Below are 25,852 nucleotides of genomic sequence, written 5' to 3' on the forward strand. Positions count from 1 at the left end.
TTCTGCCACTGTCAATAAAACTGATAATTATCATAATTGATGGGACGCAAAGGCAATTTTAATGGCAGGAATAGCGCGCCTAGCCTTTTCACAGCGTCAATTTATGCGTAAGCAACCGCACAGCTATTTGTTAAGTGCAGACGCATATGAACTACTGGCAGTGTGTGCGTGTTTTCCGTTTTCATAAATATTAATGTCTTCGTATGCGTTGCAATTGCAATAGCAGTAGCAGTAATTAGTCATGTGTTTCTTATCACCAACTGCTGAGTGGTACATGTGTTAACGATTTGTTACCTGGCGGACTGACCGGAGACAAGCGGTGCAAAAGAGTGCAGACAAATGCTTGAGGCGTAGTGCTTTGATGCAGAAAATGATTTAGAATGGGAAATTTTTCTATTTGGAATCAAGAAAATTATGTCAATTCACCTATAATTTGTTAGATGTATAGAACTGTAACTTGGTGGAGAGCATAGCTGAGTTTGAGCCCTGTACCAGCACAAAACTAAGAGTATATTGAAATCTAATAGCATTACCTCTCATTATATAAGAACCAGCTTATAGAACGTACCAACAGAATATACTCCCGATATGGGATAAACTTTTAAAAAATTTTCAACCATTCAGAGGCGTTTTATAAATAGTAAGAAGTCTCTATTAATGTTAATGCGAGTGTTACTCGAATTTCTCTGGTGGTAATCGGCTTGTAGAGGCTGGCTTCTCCAACCTAAAATAGGCTTTTCAGCCTAACCCTACTTATACGTAGATCATGTTTTAGAAATCCCTGTAGAGTGGTACACCAATAGGTATAATCTTCTTATGACATACAAACATTGAATAACTTTGTAGCTGAAACCAAGTTAAGAAACACAAAAAAAACTTGTTTAAACCCAACCTAACTTATGTATGTTTTCAAAACTTATAAAAGATTTTTTATTGTAGATGTTTAAAAAAATAAAAAGTAGAGCTTTCGTAAGCTAACTAACTACCAAGTAGACGAAAGATGGATCGTATCTACTCGAAGTTCTAGCTGAGGTTCTTTGTAAACAGACAAGGAAAACTACTTCAACCTGCTGACAGTGTGGTCCAAGATAAGTTTGGAATTGTCTAACATCGCTTTCCTTAGCTTGCTTAGGGTTCTATTATTAAAGTAATTAGATTGCAGATAAATAGTTGCTAACTTAAAACGATTTCGAAATACAATTGTGCTTTTAAGCAGATGATCTTTTCTATTACTTAGATCTTCTTCGAATACCAAATTTATAACTATATCAGGCGGTATCAATTGACCATAGAGAGTGTTTTTATGGAATCTGGTGTTATTAACCGAGATTATAAGCTACATCTCTGCTGGTCGTCTCATTAGTTGGAAGAGTAACAGTAATAACTACTCAAAGCAAATTCCCTCAACTCTTTACTCCGCCATGATTTTTTTCTTATATCATTTCGTGCTTATTCCGCATACATATGTTGAAGTTCACTTACACAAAAGCAACCCTGAAAATGTGTTTCAGCTGTAAAATTTCACAAAGGACATTACAAATATATGCTGAATATGCACTTGCAACACAACGCACTTTTACTTTCTTTTTGCCTTTGTTTACGATGCCAGAGCTTATTGCCACTGATTTATACACATATACATACATAGGTATAAAAATATATGTAAGCTTGCCACACACACAACCGCTGCAAGTCCTTTGCACAGACAAAAGAAGCAGCAGAAAAACACATTTAACAGAAGTTGCATGTTGCAAGCGCCGTAAAATAAGAATACAACAAAGGAGGCAATGAAAAAACGCGCACATCAACGATATGTGGCAACATTATTTTTCTACTTCTTCTTGCCTGATTGCAAGGATAACGCATGAAAAATTTAATACAGAATTTTTCAGTGCAAAACATATGCAAGTGCAGGCATAGAAAAAATGCAAAGCAGCAGCAACAGCGGCGGCGGCAAATTCGTCAACTTGCATGAGCGGCAAGCGACATGGTGAAACACACATACACACATATATATATAAATATATTATATGCATTTGTTTGAGCGCGCCCAAACTCATTTGCCCGAACAGGACATTTGCGGAAAGGAAGAAAAAACTGGCATTACACACACATACATACATAAATATGTATGTATATATTTATATATATTATATAAGTACAAGCGAAGAGGAATAAAAAGCGGCAGAAAAGGGAAATGAAAAATTTTCGGCTATTTCGCATTTTTATATTCAAAAAGCACTGCGCTGGTGTGTGTGTGTGCACAAAAACAAAATTACGTACAAGGAAATGGTACTTTGCTGTCGGCAGCGCAGTCGGCGCCAGCGCATAAAGAAAGGATAAAGCGCGCTTTACGTGTCTGCTTTGCAGCGCATTTATGTTGTGTGTGCGTGTGTTGGTGAATAAAATGTTATTTATATTGTTGTTGTTTTTGTTTTTGGTCTTGCTGGCGACGAAAGAAAGAAAAAGTGTTCTCATTCTTGTCGCCTGCGTCATTTTTTCGGCAGTTGCATGCAACGCAAACAGGCATACACGCATACACGCACACATACAAGCAAATAAATGGCATGAACATTGTGCGTGTATTGCTGGCGTCAGCCGAAAGCTGTGCGCTTGTATGAGTGCGTGCAAATATAAAAATACTTAATTCCTTTTTCTTCGCTTGGGCGCAGAGTGGCAGCCGCACAGTGGCAACAAAAGCACAAGAAAGGGCACTCGAACGCACACACACACACATACACGCACACATGCAAATGCAAGAAAATATAAAAATAAGAATTTAATGTGAAACGACATGAAATGTAAATTTTTTGGCGAGTGCGAAAATATTGTACCACAGTCGAAATGCTGCACGAATGAACAGACAGTTGCACTGAGCAACGCATTGCAGACGAAAAGTCGCTTTTCTTTTTCTTACTTTCGGCTTATTTTGTCCAAAAATACACGAATATTCATTAAAAAAAAAAAATTTTTTCGCTCAGCTTGCAACGCGCGCACTTCAATTAATCAGCCACCGGCTGAGGTGTGTGCAGCGGCTGACGCAATAGCAGCAACAACAAACAACCTACTCGGAACCCGGCGGATATGGTTGCATGCTTTGCCAGCCACCAAATAGAACCAGACCACCGTGCTTGTCTGCTGCAATGCGCGTTGCAAGGATCAAAAAGGACCAAACGAGTCGCGTAATAATGCTCGGCTGTTCACGGGCTGGCTGGTGGTCGGGCAGCGTTGAGGTGTATGTTCATGTGTTGCGCAAGAAACAACGCATAAGCTGCAAAAGCGTACGCGCCGCTTTGTCTTAATTTTCTTTTTATTTAACGCACACACACACACCTAAAAATATGTACGTTGCACGAGCATTTGTCTGTTTACAATTTTTTTTTTTATTGGAATTTATTTAGTTGCAGGACCCTCATCGTCTGTGCGAAATTTTTGGCAATTCGGTGGCACATGCTTGTTGTAAATTTTTGGCAGTTGTAGTTGTTGTTATACACAAACATATTCGTGTTCTTTGTTTTAAAAATGCATTTTGATAGCAATGGCGCGTCGCATATCCTTTTGTTGTGCACTCAGCGCTGCATTGTTTTTGTTATTGGCGTTGTTGGTTGTCGGTTTATGCAGCGCTGCACACTCAGGAGCAAGAAAATTGTATTAATTTAGTGATTTGCAAGAGTTTTGAGGAAGTTATGTGTGGAAAGAAAACTTTTTGAAATTTTCAAGCTTTGGAAAAGTGAATTTATTTGAATTTATTGAAAAATAATAATTTAATTGTATATGAAAACTGATCTACCATATAATAAGATTTACTTAAAACAATTTTCTCAAAATAGCATAAAAAATTTTATTTCAAAAATTCAGTGTTAGAATTATATATAATAGATGCTAATTTGAATTGTTTTAGTTTATGGCAACCCTATTATAAAATTATTTTTACAGTATTTTCTTTAATGTAAATTATTTCTTCATTTATTCCAATATTGCAGGTAATCATCATATTTTCTTTACATTTCACATTTTTATCAGAGTAATTTGTAATTCTCAACCTGTTTAACAGCAAATACGACCTAGTGAAAAGAACTGAGATTGATGAACTGAATTATTAAATATATTACTTAATATGGCAACCTTGCTTTTGTATAATATGGTATTTAGTGCGTTCTATCAAAAAGTTATGAACCAAATTTATTTTTATGATCTAAACAAAGGCATACTCTTAGTTTACTATTATCTCTTAAGCGTGCCGTGGCACTTTGAAACCCTCAATACGTTTTTGAAATAATTTTGAGCATATCAGTTCGAAAATTTGGCGTGACATAAGATTTTTTACTGGAAAATATACAAAAATCGAGAAGAACTCTTTTTAAAAGAATATATTCTCGCTCAAATATACAGTACGCCTTCCAAATTAATTTATAACTTCCCCAAAATATATAAAAAAAAACTTCTGTAAAATTAGAAAAATCATCTACGTAGCTTATGTTGAACATAAGTCTTACCGTAGTCAAGCTACTCACTAAATTTTTTTATTTGACCAAACTACTGGCACTTTTTCGTTATAAAATAGATTGCTTAACTGTTTTATGAGGATTTTTTTTGTTGAAAATATGTCGAGCACGTTTCTACACATAGCTTTAGAAAAATGTATAGCAACATATTGTCATTGTAGTGCAAATTGTGTCGAAAATATAGTATTATACAAATATGGTGTGTGTCCTTGCTAGCATATCAAAGTTTCAAACTTGTATGCGCATTACACCTCTAGTGGATTTCTTTTGATTAACAAGCGCTGAGCAAAAACAAGAAAACTATTAATTTTTAAAATGTTATATAATCTTCTACCTTCACAACATTACTTCACTTAGTGAAAAGTATTGCGTATGAGAGCGGTAAAAGGGATCCTAACATAAAAATACATCACAAAATTGTATTTAAGGTTTTTAGAACATTTCATATAAGTAGGTTTAAATTCGGATGTATTTTATTATATCATACTCGAAGTTTAAGGTAAAAAAATCTGCTGTTAATTAAACTTATATTTTAATAAGAATATAAAAACATATTTTTAGGAATCAAAATAGGTAAATAAAACTATATGTACTTTTGTACTTTGAACAGGGCACATTAAGTTTACCATTAAGTTTGTAACACTCTGCAGGAAGCGTGGGAGACCCTATTAAGTATATATTATATAAACATATAAAATTATCTTCCGAACGAGTTGAGTCGATTCAGCCCTGTCCGTCTGTATAGCTGCGAGCTAGTCACTTAGTTTTTGCGACATCGATCTGAAATTTTGTACACGTCCTTTTCTTCCCAAGAAGCTGCTTTGTCGAATTGGCTGATATCGAACCACTATAGCTATAACTCTCATACAAACTGATCGATCAAAATCAATATAAAAACCCTTTTATAACTTTTTGTGCTATAAGAAATGCAGCTGTGAAGGGTATTAAAGCTTTGATGCAACCTAAGTTAGAATTCCTTGTTTATTATAAGCTATTATATACTATATTATTTTATACTATATAAATATATACATCTGATATCAAATAAATTGCAGCAAAATATTTTAGAATTTAATATTTTTGATTTCATAGCCATCATTCAAATAGACGCTGTCTCTCCACCTTCCGTTTGAGTCCCAACATACTCGTATATAAAATAAGTCTACCAAATTGCAGTTCTATAATTTTCTTGCTGTTTCTGTTGCAATTGCCACGCATGTTCAAACACACACGAGGGTCGCAGAGCGTATGGAGAAGTGAAGTGGCAAGAAAAAGAAAAGTTTTCACACAAATACATGCAAACATAGATGCAAGCATTTGTGTAAACAGTTATACGATATTCTGAAGTGACTACATGCAGATATTTTGCAGTATTCTCGCACATACGCACACACATACATATATAAGTAACTGTATGTGCGCACAGCTTTGCTTGCATATAAAAATGTGAAAATACAAAATATTTGGCAATTTCTATAAATGCGAAAATATTTTCACTTCACTTTTATTGCAACAACACACACACTCACACACGCCCCCACAACCAAGTGTCATGCGAGCGCTTGGCCAGTGTGCGTGCGTCTGTTTGAGCGAGTGTTGTTTTTGTTGTTGCCACATGTCTTCTTATTGTGTCTGCCAAACACTTTTTGTGTCTGCGTTGCAAGCGAAAAAAACAGGCCTTTTTCTTATTGCGAACGCATCGCACTCTGTCCGTCCGCGAGCGAAAAAAAGATGAAGATGAAGGCGCCGCCACAGCAGCAGCAACAACTTTTATTTTGTTAAGTTTCGTAATGTCGACAAATGGCGCAGAAAAATGAAAAAATCGAAAGGAATTGCACCAAAAGCAACGGCTGAAATTAAAAAGGATAATGACGAAAGCACTTTATATATTTGCATGTGTGTGTGTGAAAATGTGTATATGTGTGTAGAAAAAAACTTGTTCATATAAAAATAAATTTTATATTGAAACGGCGTTGAATGATTGCGCCAAACTTCCACAGAAAATAGTAAAAGTTTATAAAAAATTGTATAGCATACATAAAGGCGTTTGAACTGTACGCCAATTTGATTTTTAACTACCTTGCATTTTGATGCGTAACTGTACTTTGCGCAAATTTTTCGATTGCACTTGAATACATGCAGAGATTGCAGTTGAGTTAATCGTTTTTTGTTTTTGTGGGAAAATAAAAATTGAAATTTTGTGTTTTTCAAATTTATTTAGAATGCTATAGAATATAATTTGACAGGGTTTAATTATTCAGTGCCTTTTTCGATTTGATTTAATGCCTTTAGTTTAATTTAAATCACTAAATTTCACTCTACCTCCAAGACTTTGGAAAAAATCATACTTAAGTAAGGCGTTGCTCCGCTTTCTCGCTCTCTCCTTCTATCTTTCTATCTTTCTCTCGCTCTCTCTTTCTTCCTCTCTCTTTCTCCCTTTCTCTCTCTATCTTCCTCACTCTCTATCTTCGCCTTATTTCAAGAATGTAAAGTCTTAACCAGAGAACAGTCATTTCCGACTTCCCCTTATTCGTGACATCGCAAGATTATTTGGGAACGAGCTTTAGGGAATTTCAGTACTATCGGTTAAAAATTGCAATGCATTAAAACATCGATCGGGCGCGCTCTCTATTCTCCTTATTTTTAGAGAATGAAGTTAGAATAGCTTCGAGTTGATACGCTAGTGCCGTTTATTGAGGTAAAAGGCCGCCGAATTGTCGATTTTCCACGAAAGAGCTTAAAAGTGTTAAGCTTTGTTTCAACTAGATGAACTCTTAGGAGTAGCATCAAATATTTTTATATACTGAACAGGTTAACCATGTCCGTCTTTGTGTCTATATAAACGCGATCTAGTTCCAGAGTTTTTGAGATATCGATCTGAAATTTTGCACTTGGTCTTTTTTCACTAAGAAACTGCTTATTTTTCAGAACCGTCGACATCGGATTATTATAGCATATAGCTGCCATATAAGCTGACTAAACAAAATCAAGCCCTTGTATGGAAAACTTTTTTATTTGTGAAGATATCTTTAAAAGAAGATTATTGTCCAAGGCAACGCTACCAATTATGAAGAAATTGTTCCTATCGGACCACTATAGCATATAGCTGCCATACAAACAGAACGATCTTAATTAGCATAAAGGTCGTTTTAAACTCTATTATGCTATAAAAAATGGACCTGTGTAGGGTATTGTAGCTACAGTGTAAATTAACGTTTTGTTTTGATTTTAAATGTTTATATAAAATTTTGGATTAAAGATTTTTGCATAGATATTCAATAAAAATATTGCAAAGTTAATTAAATTGCGAGAAAAAAAATCTGAAAAAAGTTTGCTTCTTATTACCTTTCCCAGTAATTTCTAAATTGAGCATGCAAATGGGCGGCAATTAATGTCGGATTATTAAAAGCAAGCTAGGAACACCTACAAAATACAGTAAATGCAAACACACACACATACACTGTATATAAAGCCGCTTTGGAAGCGCCTTGCTGTGTAACTTATTCTAAATTTTCAACACAACGATGCTTTCTACACTTCTAAAATCCATATATTAATCGAATTAACTATAGAAACCTATAAACTTGAGAGAAGATAAAATATTTTGCACATGAAAAAATCAACTTGGCATAAAATTAATATGCGAATGCACAGTGGTGCATTATAGTGAATGCTGTGGGCGTTTATTATGACTTCAAATGCATTGTAAGTTTGTTAAAAAGGTATGCAATGTGGTTTCTATTGCTTTTGCTGTTGTTGTTGTTGTTTATGGCATTGCTGCAGTCAGCAGTCGTGTCAGTTTGTGATTGCTGTTGGCTGGTTGGTTGGCCATGTTGGCGTTACTTTATGACGTGTTACAAACGCTGGCACCTAAGCACATACGCACGCACACACACAGACACATATACATATATGCAGAGACAGACCTGCACACCAGCTAATCAAATAAATAATATTCCTACAAGTTATTATACATAACTGAATATGAAAATGTAGTTAATTTTTTGCAGTTCTACACACACTCATACTTATACCTATGTGTATGTATGTATATATATGTGTGGTAAAACACACACACGCTCATAATTAAAATCGCAGGAAAAGAGCGCAAGAAAAAAACGCAAAAATTAGCCCGATATAAGTAGAAGCTGCCGTTGCAGCGCCCACCCTCTGCTCCACGCTTGCAGAGTTGCACTTCACGCCATCACTTTCCACGGCAAAATGATAGCAACAACAACTCTATTATATCTTTGTATCTTAGCTAGTTGCTGCTATTTTTTCACACTCACTATACATACAAACATACATATATATACATACTCTTATATAAATATACATACATACATCCATATGTAAGCAACGTGCATAATGGCCAACACTAGCACCGGACCAACCTCAACTTGCCACAATTATCCCGCAACGTCAATTGTTGCTCTTCCAGTTGGTGTTGTTTTTTATTCTCATTGCTTTTTTGTTTTGTTTTGCTGTTATATGTACTTTGCTTGTTGTTGTTTTTGTTGTTGCTTTGCCGTTTAATTGTTGTTATTAAGCATTGTTGCGGCTGCAATTATTGCTGTTGTTTGTGTTGTTGTTGTTGCTATTGTTGAATATTTATACTGCCTGGTATCTAGTTTGTTCATGTTCTTGTTAGAATCAATTCTTCATTTGCCTTTATTTCATATTCATTACCATTCGAGCGAGATTATTAAATTCTTTCAATAATTTATTATGGTCTTAACTTGCGGACTCTTTGACTTATCGCCAGTTTTATTGCAGATAAGTTGGTTTAACAAATTGTGGAAGCTTAAGCAAAAGCTTTATGTCTGTATAATTTCTTTAACTCATTAATTACCCTGCAAGTTCTAGATTCAAATTAGAGCATTATTTAAGAAGTCCTTTCTTCGAGCAGTAAAATATTTAGATTAGATTCTAGAGCAATAAGATAGCTAGATCAAAAATATTTAGCATAATCTTCATGGTTTTAGTATTTTTTCTAAAAATTTAGAAATAAAATATTTTAAATTTATTTTCGACTTCAAAATAATACAATGCTTTCATGTTAATAACATCTGATTCATCTAAACAAGCAAATGTTCTATGATTTTACTTTGAATATAAAAGCGTTTGAAAGCTCTAAAATATCGGCTTCCTTTTCATTTATATTAAATGCATTTTTCTACTTATCCTTCAGCAAATGAAACTATGATTAGCAGGGTTGCGAACCAGTTTCCACGCCATGGTTGTTAACTCTACTAAGTTCTATTACTTTAGTAGTTAATCATAGTACTCTCAATACTAGTATTAACTATAATTAAACTTTCAATCTGGGTATGTTCTAAAACAACGAAACCGCTATTGTTGTTACTGAGACCGTTCTTGAGCTATTCTTATGAAGAATAAAGTTGACGAGGACTGACTTATCAGCAAACTTTAGGATGACAATCTTTCTCAGAAGTATTAATAGTACGTAATACCGTAGCTTAACCAAATTTCACTAAAATACTTTTAAGAAAAAACCATAAATATGAATGGCAATATTAAGATCTTATTTTTGCTAAAACTCAAAAGAATCTTATATAAAAAACTCATAACACAATAAGTGTTACGCCAAAGCTATCAAACAAAATCTGGCAAGCCTTTAATTTACGAGATTATAAAATATCGGGCTTTCTATGAATTAATTTAATGTTTTAATTGGCAAAGACGATTAACTATAACTCAATTGTCTTCGCAATCGAGACTTGATTCGAACCACTCCGTTAATTAATAGAAATAGCTTAACTATTTCATCTTTAAACAGTGATGATTACATATTCGCCGATGACAGGTATTGTAATGTTCCAAAATAGAAAATGACTCAAGAAATTTTGAGTAATTTTCAGTGAAGAAATATAAATACAAGATAACCCACAACTGATTGGATACATAAACAAGTTGATTTAAGTAAAAAAAATGAAAAATTTGGGGATGGCCTAGTTAAACCGACTATCAAATGTTCCGCTACAACGCCGGCACCTTCTAAATTTGGTATATGCAACTCAGTTGCAAGAGCCAAAAATTATATTCACGTAACTCAATTGAGCAATGGAGATATTTCATCTGCATCGAAATCTATACCAAGTCTTCTTTTCAAACCCTATGTAGATTTAATATAAATATATTATGTCAAAGGGTACTTTAAGTTCCAGAAGCTTTAATGAAGACGGAAAATATTCTTCCTCGCTTATTTTTAAGGCACTCTTTCAATACCGACGGTATTCTGTAAGTGCAATTTGCCTGAAGTCCATTTTTAAAGCCTTTAGCTTTAGTCACAAACACCATTTTGAGACGTTGACGTTTTCTCACTTAATCAAATTACTTAAAATAACTATTAACTTCCATAGAAAAGCATGAGCTAAGTACAGAAACACTTCACGGTTGTTATAAAAATTGCATATCGGAAATCTTCCCGAAATTAAACATGTATCTTGTCGTTCAAAAGTGAAGCAATAATATGTCTCGTGTTTAATCTGCCTAAAGGGTTGTAAAGGTTGCAGAAACTATTTATCAAACTAATTTGATATGGGACAAACTTTTTGATGTATTAGTACGTATTTAAATTCAAAAATTTTTGATTTTCGTTAAGATTTTTGAATAATATGGTATACACCAATAAAGATTCAAAACAAAAATATATATATATTTTGAGAAAGTAATCTTAAGAAAAAATCCTTTAGTTGAGAGAAAAAAATTAAAAGCTGAAAGCATTTTTAAAGCTTTATAAATATCAAGAATTATATGTTCCAGTATTTGTATTGGAAAATACGAAATGAGCATTGAGGAGGTTATACCGTTAGTTCTGATGAGTACTTAAAAGTAATATTTGCATAATATACGATTTTGATAGTCTGAACATTTTGCCACGAAATCGGTAACACTCTGAAGGCAACTTAGAAAACGACTCAGCATGACGAGCGGAGTCAATGTGGCCATGTCCGTCTGTCCGTCTATATATACGCAAACTAGTCCCTCAGTTTTTAAGAATACAATCAAAAATCTTACATACGTTCTTTTCTTCTCAAGTAGTTGATCATTTTTCTGAACCACCGATATGGAATCACAATATCATATATATACATAGCTGCCATACAAACTAACCTACCAAAATCACGCTCTTGTAAGAAAAACTTTTTTATTTGACAGGATATCTTCACCAAATTTTACACGGATTATTACTCAAAGCAACGCTACGATTCTCCAAACTTTTTTTGTTTAGATCGAACTACTATAGCATGTAGCTACAATGTAAACTCAAAGATCAAAATCAAGTTTTGGTATGGAAAACTTTTTATTTTACAAGATATATTTACGAAGTTTGGCATATATTATTATCCTAGGCAACGATATTATCTCTGAAAAAAGTGTTCAGATCGGATGACTATAGTATACAGCTGGCATATAAACAGAACGATCGGAATCACGTGCTTGTATGGAAAACATTTTTGTTTAACGAGATATCTTAAACAAAATTGGTGTGGATTATTGCTTAAAGTAATGGTGCAATCTCTGAAAAAATCGTTCAGATCGCATGACTATAGCATATAGCTGCCATACAAACTAACCGATTAAAATCAAGGTAAAGATATATTTTTACTCTTTTATGCTATAAGTAATGCACCTGCGAAGGGTATTATAGCTTCCGTGCCGCCGAAATTAACGTGTTTCCTTGTTTTTAAAATTTTTTCTAGCTAACAGGGCTTTAAGTCTCTGAATATTATTTGAATTTGAGAATGAGAGGATGTATGAAATTATGATTGTTTATATTATGTGCTTTGTAAGATAAAGTTTCTCTGGCAAAGTCAAACAAAATGACCAAATAATTAAAAAAAAAAATTCTATGAATGATTATCAAAAAAATTATGTCAAAAATGTATAAAAATATTAAGTCAAGTAATTATTGTTTGATTAAAAATTAATTTTATCACTCACCACATAAAGCAGAAATGTTTAAAAACAATTCAACATGTGCACGTTTCCTGCCAAACTGCTGTTGAATCTCTTTATGGCGCTCACAGTATCAGCTGTGTTTATTATTTTAATTGCTTTCACTGTTGTTGGTTTTGTTGTGGTAGTTGTTGTTATTGTTGTTGCAATAATGCCACTGTCGGCTACTAAAGCTGCTGTATACCATCCAGTTTGTGAAGCGCAGATGTAATCCATTTGTAAAATTAAACGGGACGTAACTTTGTCACACGCGTCACACACACACATATACACAAATACATATGTGCATGAAAGTAAGCGTACACCGAAAAACAGTTAGCTAATTTGGAAATAAATTATAACTCGAAACAGATTTGTGTGTTTTTGAAATTGAATTGAAATTTATTTATTTAGATTTTTGTAATTTTTCACACTTTTGTTGTTGTAAAATTTGGCTGGAATTTCTAATGGCGTAAACAGAAATGTTTGATTGCGAGCAGTGCGGTTGTAAAAGTTAAATCAAAACGAATTTTGGTGGCAACTCAATAGCAATAAAATGCATTTATTTCACTTCATAAAGCATATGTGTAGCAACAACAATAACAAAAACCAATATACAACTTTTGTTGAATTTTGCGTTTTCCGCTAATTTGTTGCTTATTGCGACTTTCTTCGAGTTAAGAGCAGGTGAATGTTAATTTTTGTTGCACTTGTTTTTGTTTTTGTGAATTCACTTTTTTTGGCGAAAATAAAATGCGGTAAATGTTTTACAATTTTTTCCGGTGTTTTGACGTGTCAAAGTTGCAGTTTTTCGGCAGTAAACAAGTGTAAATAATTAAACGTTTACTCTTTTTTTTTTTGGTAAAAGTCTATATTTTTGTTGTTGTAGTCGCTTGCGTGTGTTTGCGTTTGAGAACAACGTCTTTTTGCCAACAAAAACGATTTTTAGTATTTCAAAATTATTTAATGTTGTTGTAATTTATTGTAAAATTTTTGTTGTAATTTGTGGTAACTTTTTCTTTTGTGTCATGCACAGTAATATGTATTGTAGCAACTGTTTTTGATGTCTTAAGTAAGTTCTTTCTTTCGCCTCTTTGTATGTGTGTGTTTTTGTTGGTTTTTTCACAGCGTTTGTTTTTTTTTTACAGAATTATGAAAAAAGCAGCGACTTGTAAATTTTTTGCTTTCAACGTAAATTATTTTCCAACCAATCACAACACTCAATCGATCAGCAAAGTCTGCGCGCTGTTGTTGTCAAATCCGAGCTTCTAGAAGATTATTATTTATAAATTATCTGCGTGTTTCGTTTCGTTTTTTTTTAATATTTTTTCTTTTGTCCTTTGCTAGCGTTTTGCCTCTGTCTGCTGCTACTCGGGGCGTATTTCAACAGCAGTGCAATATTTTTGTGATTTTTTTTCACTTTTTTCTCAGCACTTTAATTTTTTTCAGCGATTCTTTTTAAGAATTTTTGCCAAAACTGTTCTATTTTTTTTTGGTACACTTTAATTTTTGCAGTTTTCTGAAATTTCACAATTTCGCAAATACATATGTATTTATTTTTCAAGTAATTTTTAGCTTTTTTTTGGTCACCGAAACAGTTTTTAGAGTTAATACATTCACAATTTTCGCGATTTTTTCTTCAATTTTTTTGTAAATTTCTGCTTAATCTCCACTTTTTATACACAAAACTTTTTTGTGACGATATTTTTTTTATACAACGTTAGCTTTTTAGCTACTTCTAGCTCAGTTTCTTTTCAATATTTTTCTTTTGTTGCAATTTTTAGTTAGTTGTAATGACGATTTGTGTGCTCATGCCGCATATTCATATATTTTGTTGTTAGTAAAGTGATATTGATCTGCAAGAGAGAGAACTGAAATTAGTACGAGTGGTGAATTTTTTTTATTTTTTTTTATCTTTTCGAGTGAAATATGCAAAAAATGTCTGCGATGTGCAAGTGGTTAAAAAAAAACTAATTTTCAATTTATTTTTATCCCCTTTATACAAATTCAAAATTTTTTGAAATTTTATTGCCATTTTAATACTTTTGGAAATATTTATTACAAAAAAAAATAATCGATTTGGTTAAAAAAATATTTAGAAATTATAATTTTGAAGCTGTGTTCAGCCAAGATATGCCCATGTAAGTATATATATTTATTTCAAAAGCTCTAAAATCATTATTTTAAATGTATGTTATAAATTTTATAATAACAAAATAATCGTTTTCTCTACTGATTTCTGTTTAATATGAGAAAGTTTTGTATTATAATCATTCTAGGCCTCTTTTTGATAAATTTCGGCAGTCGTTATTAACTCTAAGCATACTTAGAACACAAAACCTTATTAGTCGCTGAATTTAATAAATATTTTATAGCCTTAACACCATAGTTTTCAAAACTTGCTGTAGTTTTATTTAAAATTAAAAGTTTCTAATTTATTTTTTCAAGATTTAATGTGTAATAATGTATTTTCGCTGGACTGAAATTTTTTACAAAATTTTCGGGAATTCAATGAATTTGAGAAAAAAAATTTTATGTTTCATATTTTTGCACTAGAAACTTGATGGTAACCGTTTATGATTTTCTGTAAATCAATTTGGCGAAGAAGTAGGAAATCCATTTCACCGGTCTGACTATTTATAATAAAAAATTTTATTTAACTCACATGCGCTTCGAAAAATAGCAAATTTCTTTGACATATAACAGCACCAAAAATTATGGTCCTAAAAAGAGTTTCGGATTGGTATCAAAAATTATGATTTCAAAAAATGTTTCGTATCTTTTTGCATATTGCGCTTGATTTTAAGACACTAAAAGAACATTTTTTTCGGTAGAAAATTGTGTAAAATTTTTCGAAAAAAAATTATAATACTACTGTTGGAATTGAAACAAAGCTGGCAGATAATCTCAGAATATTTTTAAACTATTTTATTAATCTCGGTTTTTTCAGCTAACATATTTGGAAAAATTTTCGACAAAAATTTGAGTTCGATTTTTTAATTTTTTTATATATTCAATTTAAAACGTATATTTTTGTTCAATACAATTTGAACACTTCTTTACATTTCAGCCCTAATTATTTAAATAAGATTATGAAAAACCATATTTTTAGTTTATAAGCAAATATTTTCACTTCAAATATATCAGAAATTCAAACAAAAATTTGTTGTATTTAAAAAACTTTGAGTTTGAAATATTGAAAGCCAAATATGCTTGCGACACTTAATTAGTTGTAGGCTTCGTTAAAAACATATTGCTTATTTATTTTGATTTTGTGTCAAAATTTTGTGACGAAAAAAAGTATGCGTCTTCCAGATTTTGAAAAAGTATAAGCGAATCCAGATATATGAAATCAGTAGAATTTGTAGAAGAACAAACAAAACTTTAATGGTTTTTCAGCAGGTGAGCAGTAAAATTTCTGAAAACTTATTCAATTTTTAAACAATTAATTTTTTTAATATTTTTTTTTTACAAAATATGAAAAAAATTTGTTCTTTCCAATATTGTTTTCAACAAGTTTTTTTAAAATTAGTTTAGTTATATTAAAAAGCTACAAATTAACTAATTTTAACTTTCAAATAATCACAACACAACGTTTGTTTGCAAAAAATCCACAAAAAAACTGCGTCAGCGCCTAAAAACACACTACGCACAATAATAAAAACACAAGAAATTTTATAAAAATACAACTCAACGTACTTTCAACAAATTTCAATTTCTTAAAGAGGGATTTTTTCACAATTTGCCAATTCAATTACATTTTACCGGCTTTTCGCGACGCAACATTGCTTGCGTGCGGCAGCGAGTGCTGTTTCAGCGGCGGTATGAGCAAGCGAAGCGCAGCGCACTGCTTTTGCATGCATTTAATGGTAGCGGGTGTTAAAAACATTTTTTCAATTCTTTTACTAATTTTACAAAATTCACTTGAACGCAATTAAAATGTACGAGTATTTGGGGAATGTGCACGAAACACTACACAGCGCGGGTGAAAATGTTGCAATGAACGGTAAATGACGAAATGCGACTTATCCACTTTTTTCATACCTTTTGGTGAGTTTTTCTTTTATTTATAACTATTTTGCAACTCAAAAATTTTTTTTTATAATAGATATATATATTTTTTAATAATTTTTTTTGTAATTTGTATAACTTTTTGTTTTGTTGTTGTGTATGTGTTGTGTACTGCACTTGTCCGGCGAATGAGAACAACAACACACGCGCGCAACAAAATTTTTTCGCCGGTGCAAGCCAAACAAACGTACGAAGGTATCTGCAAGAACTGCAGTGGCATCGCGTGCAAAATCTCTGTCAGAGCCGGTGGCAGACACATCGCGGCGCGTCGCGTCGTCGCATGCCGTCGTCCATCCGCAACACAAAACCCTTCGAACCAACAACACCAGCAACAGCGTCCAAGCGAACACACGACACTTGAGCAAAAGCCAAAAAGCTGCAGCAACAACAAATGCAATGTATGGACTATTGGCGGGGGGCGGCGAGCGGTGGCAACACAGCGAGGCAGGTTGCACGTTCAATACAACGCACTCAAGCCAACACAACGCCAAATCACTCAGCGCCCAAGAAGGTAAATGTGTGTGTTTTTATTGCTGCAACTGGCTTCGTGCATGTGCGTCTTGCTTGCAACAAGGCTATAACTCTTTGGTGTTGCAAAAGAGCGTATGCTAGTGGCAGCCAACGAAGAGAGTGCGGCGCCTTTATTTGCTGTTAAGTTGGCTAAGAGCAACGCGTGTTGCGAATTGGCGTCTCTTGGCAGTGAACATGCAACAGCAGCAGCGTCAGCGTTGCATGCAACATTCACTGTTGCGTCGCATTGCCCTTGCAACACGTTGTTGCATAGTATTTTGCTTTTTTCCTTTTATTTTATTGTAATTTTTTTTTTTTGTTTTTGCATTTTAGTAGTTTCTTTTGTGCGTTTCTTGTGACGAGCGCAAATCGTGTGTTGTTGTGTGGTGTGTGAAGGGCGAGATGGCAATTGAGCGCTGTGCTTTGTGAAGGTGTTGGTGTTGTTTGGTGGCACAAGTGCAATGGGTAGGCGGTGGTAATCAGCTGCTTTGGCGCTCTCGGTTTTTGTTGTTGTTAGCTGCAAATGTCATACGTCTGCTTGATTGATGGAAATTTCATGAATTTCGTTGATGAGTTTTGGAAAATATTTTGAAATGTGGAAAATTGTTATTTTTTAAAAATATATTTGTTAATATATATTTAAAAACTGCCAAGAAAGTGGATTTTAGAGTTATCTGACACTAATTTTAGTTGCGTATAGCTCTCGACTTGCCAAGACGCTATATTTTGGAAATGTAAAAATATTTTAAAAAAAATTTTCAAATCTTTAAATCAAAAATACTTGTTTAAGGAGTCCAAAAAATCAAAAGTACTCAATTTTTCGAAAAAAAAAAATTTAATTTACATTTTATAAACAACATCTGAAAATATCGCGTATTAGAATTCAAAATCTTACTGAATACGCATCGACAAACATAGAGTAGAGAAGGCTACGTAAAAATGGCGCAAAACCGAAAAATTCTTCCAATGTGAAAGCTTACCGTTTTCCCCAAGTTATTAAACAGAAAAAAGTTTGGACACAAGTGTGTCCAATAGAGGATTGAGTATTACTCGACATTCCGTTTGGCAACATATTTTTAATGGCACAAATGAAATTTCGAAATATTTTAGAGGAAAAAAGCAGAAAATTTTAATGTTTCAAAATTAATATTTCTAAAAATAGAGGTAAAAACAGATTTATCTTTAATACATACATACATACATACATACATATTGGTACTCCACTATTTTAACTCGATTTTTTGTTTTTTATTTCACACGTAAAAAATTCACTTTTAACAGCACAAAATCTAAATTTTATACTTTTTAATTTTTTTTCCAGCAAACTATTACAACACAGTTCTTAAAGTTCACAATTCTGCAAGTGAAGTGTCTGAAATATTGAAATTTTGTTATCAGAAAGTAACCTAAAAATAACGGGGGTATAAATATTTTTTGAAAAAAATGAAACCTTTTTAAAAAATAAAGCAAAGTTAAATAATTTTAATATAATTGTTTAATTTTCTTAATAAATATTTTTAATTTTTTTTAAGTTAAATTTTTTTTATTATTTCTAAATAAATTTTTCGAATATATTTAATTAACTATTTATACTTTTTTTTAATTAATATTTTTATAATTTTCAATTAACCATTTTTAATTATTTTTAATAAAATATTTTTAATTTTTTTTTATCAAATATTTTTAAATTTTTTCCAACAATTTTTATTATAAAGCACCTTTTTGTATGAACATATTTACATATAAAAAATATTGCAGAGTTGTTTTTGAAAAGTTATTTTAACAAATACTTTTGTCTACTTGCAGCATTTATAATAATATAGCTCTTAGACAGACATTTATCGCATTCAAATAAATACTTATATTAAAACAAATTGTTGTAGTTCATAAAATTGGTATCAAAAACTGAAATGCAGTTTTTAAAAAGAATATTAAATTTTATATGCGAGAAAAATAAACATTTGAAGGAAACAAAATCATTTTTAACTTAATTGTTTTTTATTACGAATTTTTCTGAATACGTTGCAACAAAAATTTAATCAAATTTTATTTTATTTTATTACACATTTTTTTATTGTGAATAAAAAAAATGTTTTTATTAAATATATTTTTATTTTTTATTTATTTTTAAAGTGTTGTTTTTATATGTTTTATTAAGTTATTTTTATATTTTGTTTTTAACTTATTATTGCTATTGTTTTTGTGTTACTATTTAAGCCTATATATCATCCTTTATTGCAATAAAATCACACTTTTATAAAAAAAAAAAATACCACGCTGTTACACTGTGTATTTATATTACTTCGTCACTGGTTGGTTATTATTGTTTTTATAATCTGTTTAACTGCAACATTATTTTGGTTTTTTGAGAATTTGTGTTGGTATTTTTCATTAATTAATGGCTTTCGCCAATATTACCACTCATCATTAAGATGTAATGATTGCTATATAATGATTAATATTTTTTTACATAATTTGTTCAGCAATATTTGGAAATTATTTTAGTTCATAAATCATACTTTTAGTAATAACTATCGAATTTGTTTATGTATTATAAACTTTTAAGGAAAAAACAGTTTTTTGTTTGGTATAATAACCCTTGGATTAATTTATTTTCACTCATTTATTTATGATTTTTATACTTCTTTGGATTTAAATTATTTTGACTCATTTTATTTTTTTTAATAATTTTTTTCTAATTTATTTCAACTCACTTTAAAATAAATTGATTCAAAATTATGTTGATTTAATAAAAAAAATGTATCTAAATTTTTTTTTTTTCTAAATTTTTTGCCGTTATTGAAACCTAATTTTTGTATATATGTATATGCTCTTTTATACCATTTATTATGAATTTAATATTTCAACAAATTTATTTATTATTTTTTATTAGAATATTTGAAATTTTACATATAATTTATTTCATTTTATTTTTGAAGAATATAGCAGAATTTAAATAAAAAAATAATATATATTATTTATGTCATATTTTGGTTTTGATTATCTTTTAAATGTTGTGTTACATTTATATTTTTCATATTCTAAATTTGTAATTTTTTTTATGTTTACTTTAATAATTTTTTAATTTATTTTCATTATTATTTTTATTTATTATAATATTTTGATACATATTTTATTTTATAATTTTTAGTTATTTATAATAATTATTTTTAATTAACCCTACAGAGATTTATTTATAAATAAGTATAAGAATAAGCACAGTCTACTAGAGTCTTCAAATTTGAAATTTAGCCACAAATAAACATCTTTTTATAATTTTTATTATTTGCTATTAAACTTTATACCAAATTTGTTAAACTGTTTTTTTAAATATTTCTTTAAATAATATAATAATATTTTATGCTGATTAGATATCGGAAAAATTATTTGAATATTTCCAATTATGCGAATTTAAAATTAGCATCAACTAATTTTGAAAAAGTAGATAAAAAAAATTTTATTTTAAATTAGCCAAAAACTACGAGTTACGAGTTTAAAATTTATTAATCAGAGTTTTTAATATTTTTCCACTGCTACACCTGAATAGTATAGTTTTTTTTCAATGTTAAAATTTTTTTTATTTTTATTGAGAAATAGTTACATTATTTTTTTATTAGGTTAGGTTAGTTTGGTAGGCTAGTTTTGGTACTTAGCGATGAATATTTTTTCACTAAATTGTATATGTTTTTTTATTGTGAGTTATAGTGGCTTGTAAAGAATTATTAATTATTTTTTTATCTCAACTTTATTATTATTATTTTTTTTTATTGATACTATAAGTTCTTCTTGATTTAATCAAAACAAAAAACACTAACAAACATAACCAATTGTAATGATTACATTGCCAGAACACACAATAATTAGTAGCTCAAACGTCGCTCCTTGCCTTTTCGCCAACTTTGCCCTTGCTTAAAAACACACTTTCAAATTTATTGCACTACTCGGTCAGTTTTACCGCAGCGATTTCATTTAAATATTTTTTTTAACAAAATTTAAACACACCAAACAACAAAAAAAACAGCCACGCGCACATACAATTTCACGCGCCTGCAACGACGAGTGGCGAAAAATAAAAATCCGTTCGAAATCAAAAGAAAATCGTTTGCCAACAATTTAATTCACTAAAAAAAATATAATAATCAAGCAATTAACGCAGAAGGCGCAATATTAGATTTATGGCGAAATTCGTAAGATTCGTAAAACTCGTAAATCTGTTAAACAGACGCGTCTTCGTTGATTGCATTTCCGCCAGCGAGAACAGCAAAACACCGCCCGACACCGACACCAATGCGATTGTGATTGCGAATGTGGCTGCAAATTGTTTCGAATGACGACGTGTTTGCGAGTGGCGACTCTTGGCGGCGGCGGCTGCTGCTGTTGCCAACGAATGGTTGTTGGAGCTGCATCGGCGCGAAGCCATCACCAGCACCAAACACAGCCACACCAGCACAATAACAAGCAAATAGCATGAGCAACAACAACAGCCGCGTAGCGTCATACGACAAACGCTAGAAAGAAAGTCGCCAAAATCGCAAGAATGAGAAGAAAAAGAATTTTAGGCAAAAACGATTCATCGAGCTTTTGACGGTGACGCGTTGCAGCGCACGTCAAAGCTCGACCGTGCGACAATGCGACGCAGCGCTGCAATCGAATGTTGCGCACATAACAGTTTATGTTACGCTTGGAAAAAGTCGAAAATATTGCCTACACTGATGACGTAGCTGCGTTTTCGGCTTGCTTTGCGTTGCAATTCATCCTCGTCGTACGTCCGTGATGGTGCGCCAGAAGCGTGCGTTTGCGACTACGTGCACCAAGGTTCTGTACACGCTGTCACTGTGACCAACAGACACAATCATTGCGCCTAACACCGCATAGAATAGAATATGGTAATGGTAAGCGCTGCAGCTAGGGCTGGCTGTGATGCGCTATGCGACGCGACGTTGACTGCGCGCTGACGTTACACTGAGTGTGCGAGCGAGCGCGAGGTGAGTGAGTGAGTGAATGAATGCAGCGCGCAAAACCGCACAACCGCACACACACAAATAATGCAGGCGCGCGCATAAAAGCGATAGAAAAATGTTATGTGTTGGTCATTACTGCCTAACAAACACAACAACAATAACAGCAACGCTACACTCAGTATTTCATGTCAACAACATTGGTCTGTCAGTTGTCCATCCATCCATCCAGCCAAGCAAACCACATCAAACCTGCCTGCTTGCAATACTCTTCACAGTACTTGTATATATGTACATAAGTACATGGAACCGAACACGCGCGACCATGGATATGCGAGTGAGCGAGTGAGCGCGCAGCCGAATTGATAGACGAATCTTCGGCCCAAAAGTTTTCTTTCGCGCTTTTTTTCACGTTCGCCACCTAGCGACCACTTGCCAGTGTTGTCGTCAATTGGGCCGTTTGGTCATTTTTATATTTTTCCTTTCGTTTTCTCCATCCTTACGCGTTCACACGCAACCACACGTCCCCTACATGCGCACACACATTCTTCATACACACACACACACAAACAGAATTCTTCGTTCGGACACTCACTCAATCGTTACTCATTGTGTCGCCCCACAAATGTTATCCCCAAAGCAGGACATTTTTTTGCTCTTCTCGCCTTATACCGCAAGGAGGAAGAAAGGAGGGAGTGCGTACTATGCGAACATGATTTGTGTGATAGCGCGCGCGCGCGCCGCACAGCGTCTTGTGTTAGGCGCACAGCAAAATGGAGCAAACAATTCGCCAATCGCCACCCGCACTCACACGCGTGGCAAGTAGCGACCCAGCAACCCTTACCAAAACAAAGCAACCCCAACCCTATAGCTGGGCGCCTTACTCTAATCTGCTCGGCTTGGCGTGGAGTACGCGCACCTAGTACTTGTAGTGGTGTGCTGTGCGTTTTGTGGAGGATCTGCAGAGCGTGGTGTTGTTGTTGAAGTAGTATTTTGTAGTAATTTTTTGTACCAACAAGTGTTGCGATTTTATTGGTGTTGCTGTTGCATTTGTCGCTGTTTTTGTTGTTGTGGTCGCTACTTGTAAGCTGTTTTGGTGGCGCATTTTGCGCCAAATATCCATTAACATTTGATGGAATCGTCAAACAATAAAAGAAGTGTGTGCATTTTTTTTACCAGACACGGCGTATTAATTTAGTTGGCAATGCTCGTTTTGTTGTTTTTGTAGTCTTATTTGTTGGCATTTTTACTATGTACAGTGGCAAGTGTTTTTCGGTGCAATGGAAATATTGCACAAATTTGTTGGTTATGTTGAAAATTAAAATAGTTTCAATCGCAGAAAAGCATAGTTTTTATGTGACCTACTTTTTTGGACTGAATTTTAATCTCACTTGAGGGCAATTTTAAGTGGTTTCTTCAGGGGCTTTAATTTTTAAAATTTTTTTTTTAATTTATTGTACAAATTGTGTTTATTTATTTTTTTAATTATTGTTCGTTTGATACATATATATATATATTTTTATTTCAATTTTTATTGTTTTTTTGTTTATTGACTTTTTTATTTTTTATTTTTATTATTATTTGCTTTTTTGTTTTGTAATTATTAAACAAAATAATTTATTTTACTGATTAACAACATAAAGTGCCTAAAATTAAATTCCAAACATTTCATTTAATGTTACTTTTTGCTCATCAAGGCATTAAAGGAAGCTTCTTCCTTCTAATATTTATTGTTTATGCTTTTATATTATTATTATACTAAAAAAATAAAATCTTTATTATTTTGATACATATTGATTTATTATTTGTTTTTAACGTTTAAAATATAATTTTTTTATTTCAGTAATTGGTTTTAATTTTTAGTTAAAACTCTAATTATAAACTTATTTTTAATTTTTAAACAATTTTTTAAATTTTTTTTATTTAATTTTTTTAATAGTTCGGTTACATTAAATTTAATTTTTAACATTAATTTAAGCGTTTCCTTTTATTTATTTTGTTAGCTACTGGCGGTTGGTTCACCACGTGGCTCCTAGCGGTTGGAATACTGGCACGTTTACAGTTATTAGTATTAAAAATTATTTATATCAGCTGTGTTTATTATTTTTTTTACAAAATTTATTAAATTAAAAATTATATTTTTTTAAATTATTTAAATTGTTATTATATATTATATAATAATATATTATATATATTATATATATTATATATTATTTAATTTGAAATATAAATTATTTAAGTCATAAATAAACTCCTTTCAGACTATATAAATATAAAATTCACTTTTATAAGCGTAAGAGTTTTTTTTTTTTTTTGGTTACAGTTCTTTCAGTTTTATGTTCTTTTGGCTTTAGGCAGTCAAAGTTCACCTTTTTGGCATTTTTATTTAATTTCTTTTACGAAGATTTCTTATTTTTGTTATATTTAGTTTTTCATAATTCACTTAGAAACAACTTGAAGTGAAGCACCTTGAATTATTATTGAATAAAAGTATTAAACTTAGTAAATTTTTATTTCTTAAACTTCTCAATAAAATTTTAATTATACATATTTACATATTCTTCAAAATAACATATTTTTCAGACGCGTTCTTTTTCCGAACTTTGAAACAGTCACTTTCAAAAAGCAATTCACTACTAAATATTTGAAAATCCGGTTAAACATACATACATCCATATATGCATATCTCACATTTTTTCATATTTGCAAAGCATTTCCATCAATTTTATTTATTTTTTTGTTTTTTGTTTAATGTATTATAGTTAACTGTTTTCTTAAAATATTAAAACACTTGCATACTGTAACCTTTTTAATAAATTCTCTACATTTTTGAAGCCTTTCTTCTTAAATACTACTCGTATATGGTTTGCATATACAATACATTATAGATTATCCTTTCTTTCTTTAATTTGATAATATTTTACTATTTAAAGCACTAAAAATCCAAATAATAATTACCAATTTGCTAGCTAGTCATTGAATTTCTTTATTTTTCACTATTTACTTTGCTATGAATATAAGTCTTCGTAGAAAACAGCAAAAAACTGTATAAATTTTTCACGCTTCTGTAAATTCCATTTCTCAAACACAGTTATGTGCTGTTGAGTATATGTCTAATGAAATTTACTAAACTGCACTTAAAATTTCAATATTTTTAGTCACTTTATTCAACAGTTTTTTTTTTTTACACTTTGGTATTTACTACTATATTCCACTCTTCTTACTCACGAACGGTAAACTAACCTTTGATGCAAAGCAAGTACTAGGATAAAAAGTTGTATGGGTTGGTGTTAGAAATGTTTGGCCGTTTTTTGCCTAAAATTTTATTTACAATTATTTACCAAACAGAAAACTAATGAAGTAATTATTAAAAGTTTCAAAATTTTATATCGTCTGATTATCTTCTATTTTAAATTTGCGAGCACTTAAAAGGATTTTTTTTGCAATATTTGTAGCTTTGTTTTTTCTATCAAATTAGCACTCTGCTTGTTTTAAAACTATTTTTAATTTTTTATTAATACAATTTGATTCAATATTTTTTTTAGCTTTTATAGTTAGGTGTACTATAAATTTTGTTAAAAAATTAAAAATAATATAATTTTTTGAGGGCTTTAAAATTTGGTAAAAAAATGCTGAAAATTTTTTTTGTTTTTGTTTTAAATAATATTTATGAGTTTTTAATTTATTTATAGTTTTATCTTCTTTTTCATTAATTTTTAATATTTTTTGGTCTTGTATAATTTTTTCTTTCACATTTTAACTAGCAATTGTTTAATGTAAGAAATCTTCTGTTGCACTTAAAGCTAATTTAGCTTTTATTTTATTTTTGTTTATGGTATTTTTTAT

At 31.5% G+C, this 25,852-nt stretch overlaps 1 protein-coding gene across 3 annotated transcripts in view; it reads right to left on the reverse strand.

Moving 5' to 3' along the window:
- The window catches only part of mamo (maternal gene required for meiosis), a 363,978-nt gene that overhangs the window by 336,437 nt on the left and 1,689 nt on the right, over positions 1 to 25,852 (reverse strand). Inside the window, exons 1-2 of one of the 3 annotated variants that reach the window (XM_070110062.1) lie at positions 18,250 to 18,431; positions 12,474 to 14,323 (exon numbers count right to left, since the gene is read on the reverse strand). The gene's annotated coding sequence lies outside the window, so the exon portion shown is untranslated. Of the gene's footprint in view, positions 1 to 12,473; positions 14,324 to 16,511; positions 16,923 to 18,249; positions 18,432 to 25,852 lie in introns of those variants that run through there. The other 2 variants (XM_070110063.1, XM_070110061.1) reach the window with 2 other exon arrangements.

Source organism: Bactrocera oleae, chromosome 5, assembly GCF_042242935.1.
Source record: "Bactrocera oleae isolate idBacOlea1 chromosome 5, idBacOlea1, whole genome shotgun sequence".
Taxonomy (NCBI): Eukaryota; Metazoa; Arthropoda; class Insecta; order Diptera; family Tephritidae; genus Bactrocera; species Bactrocera oleae.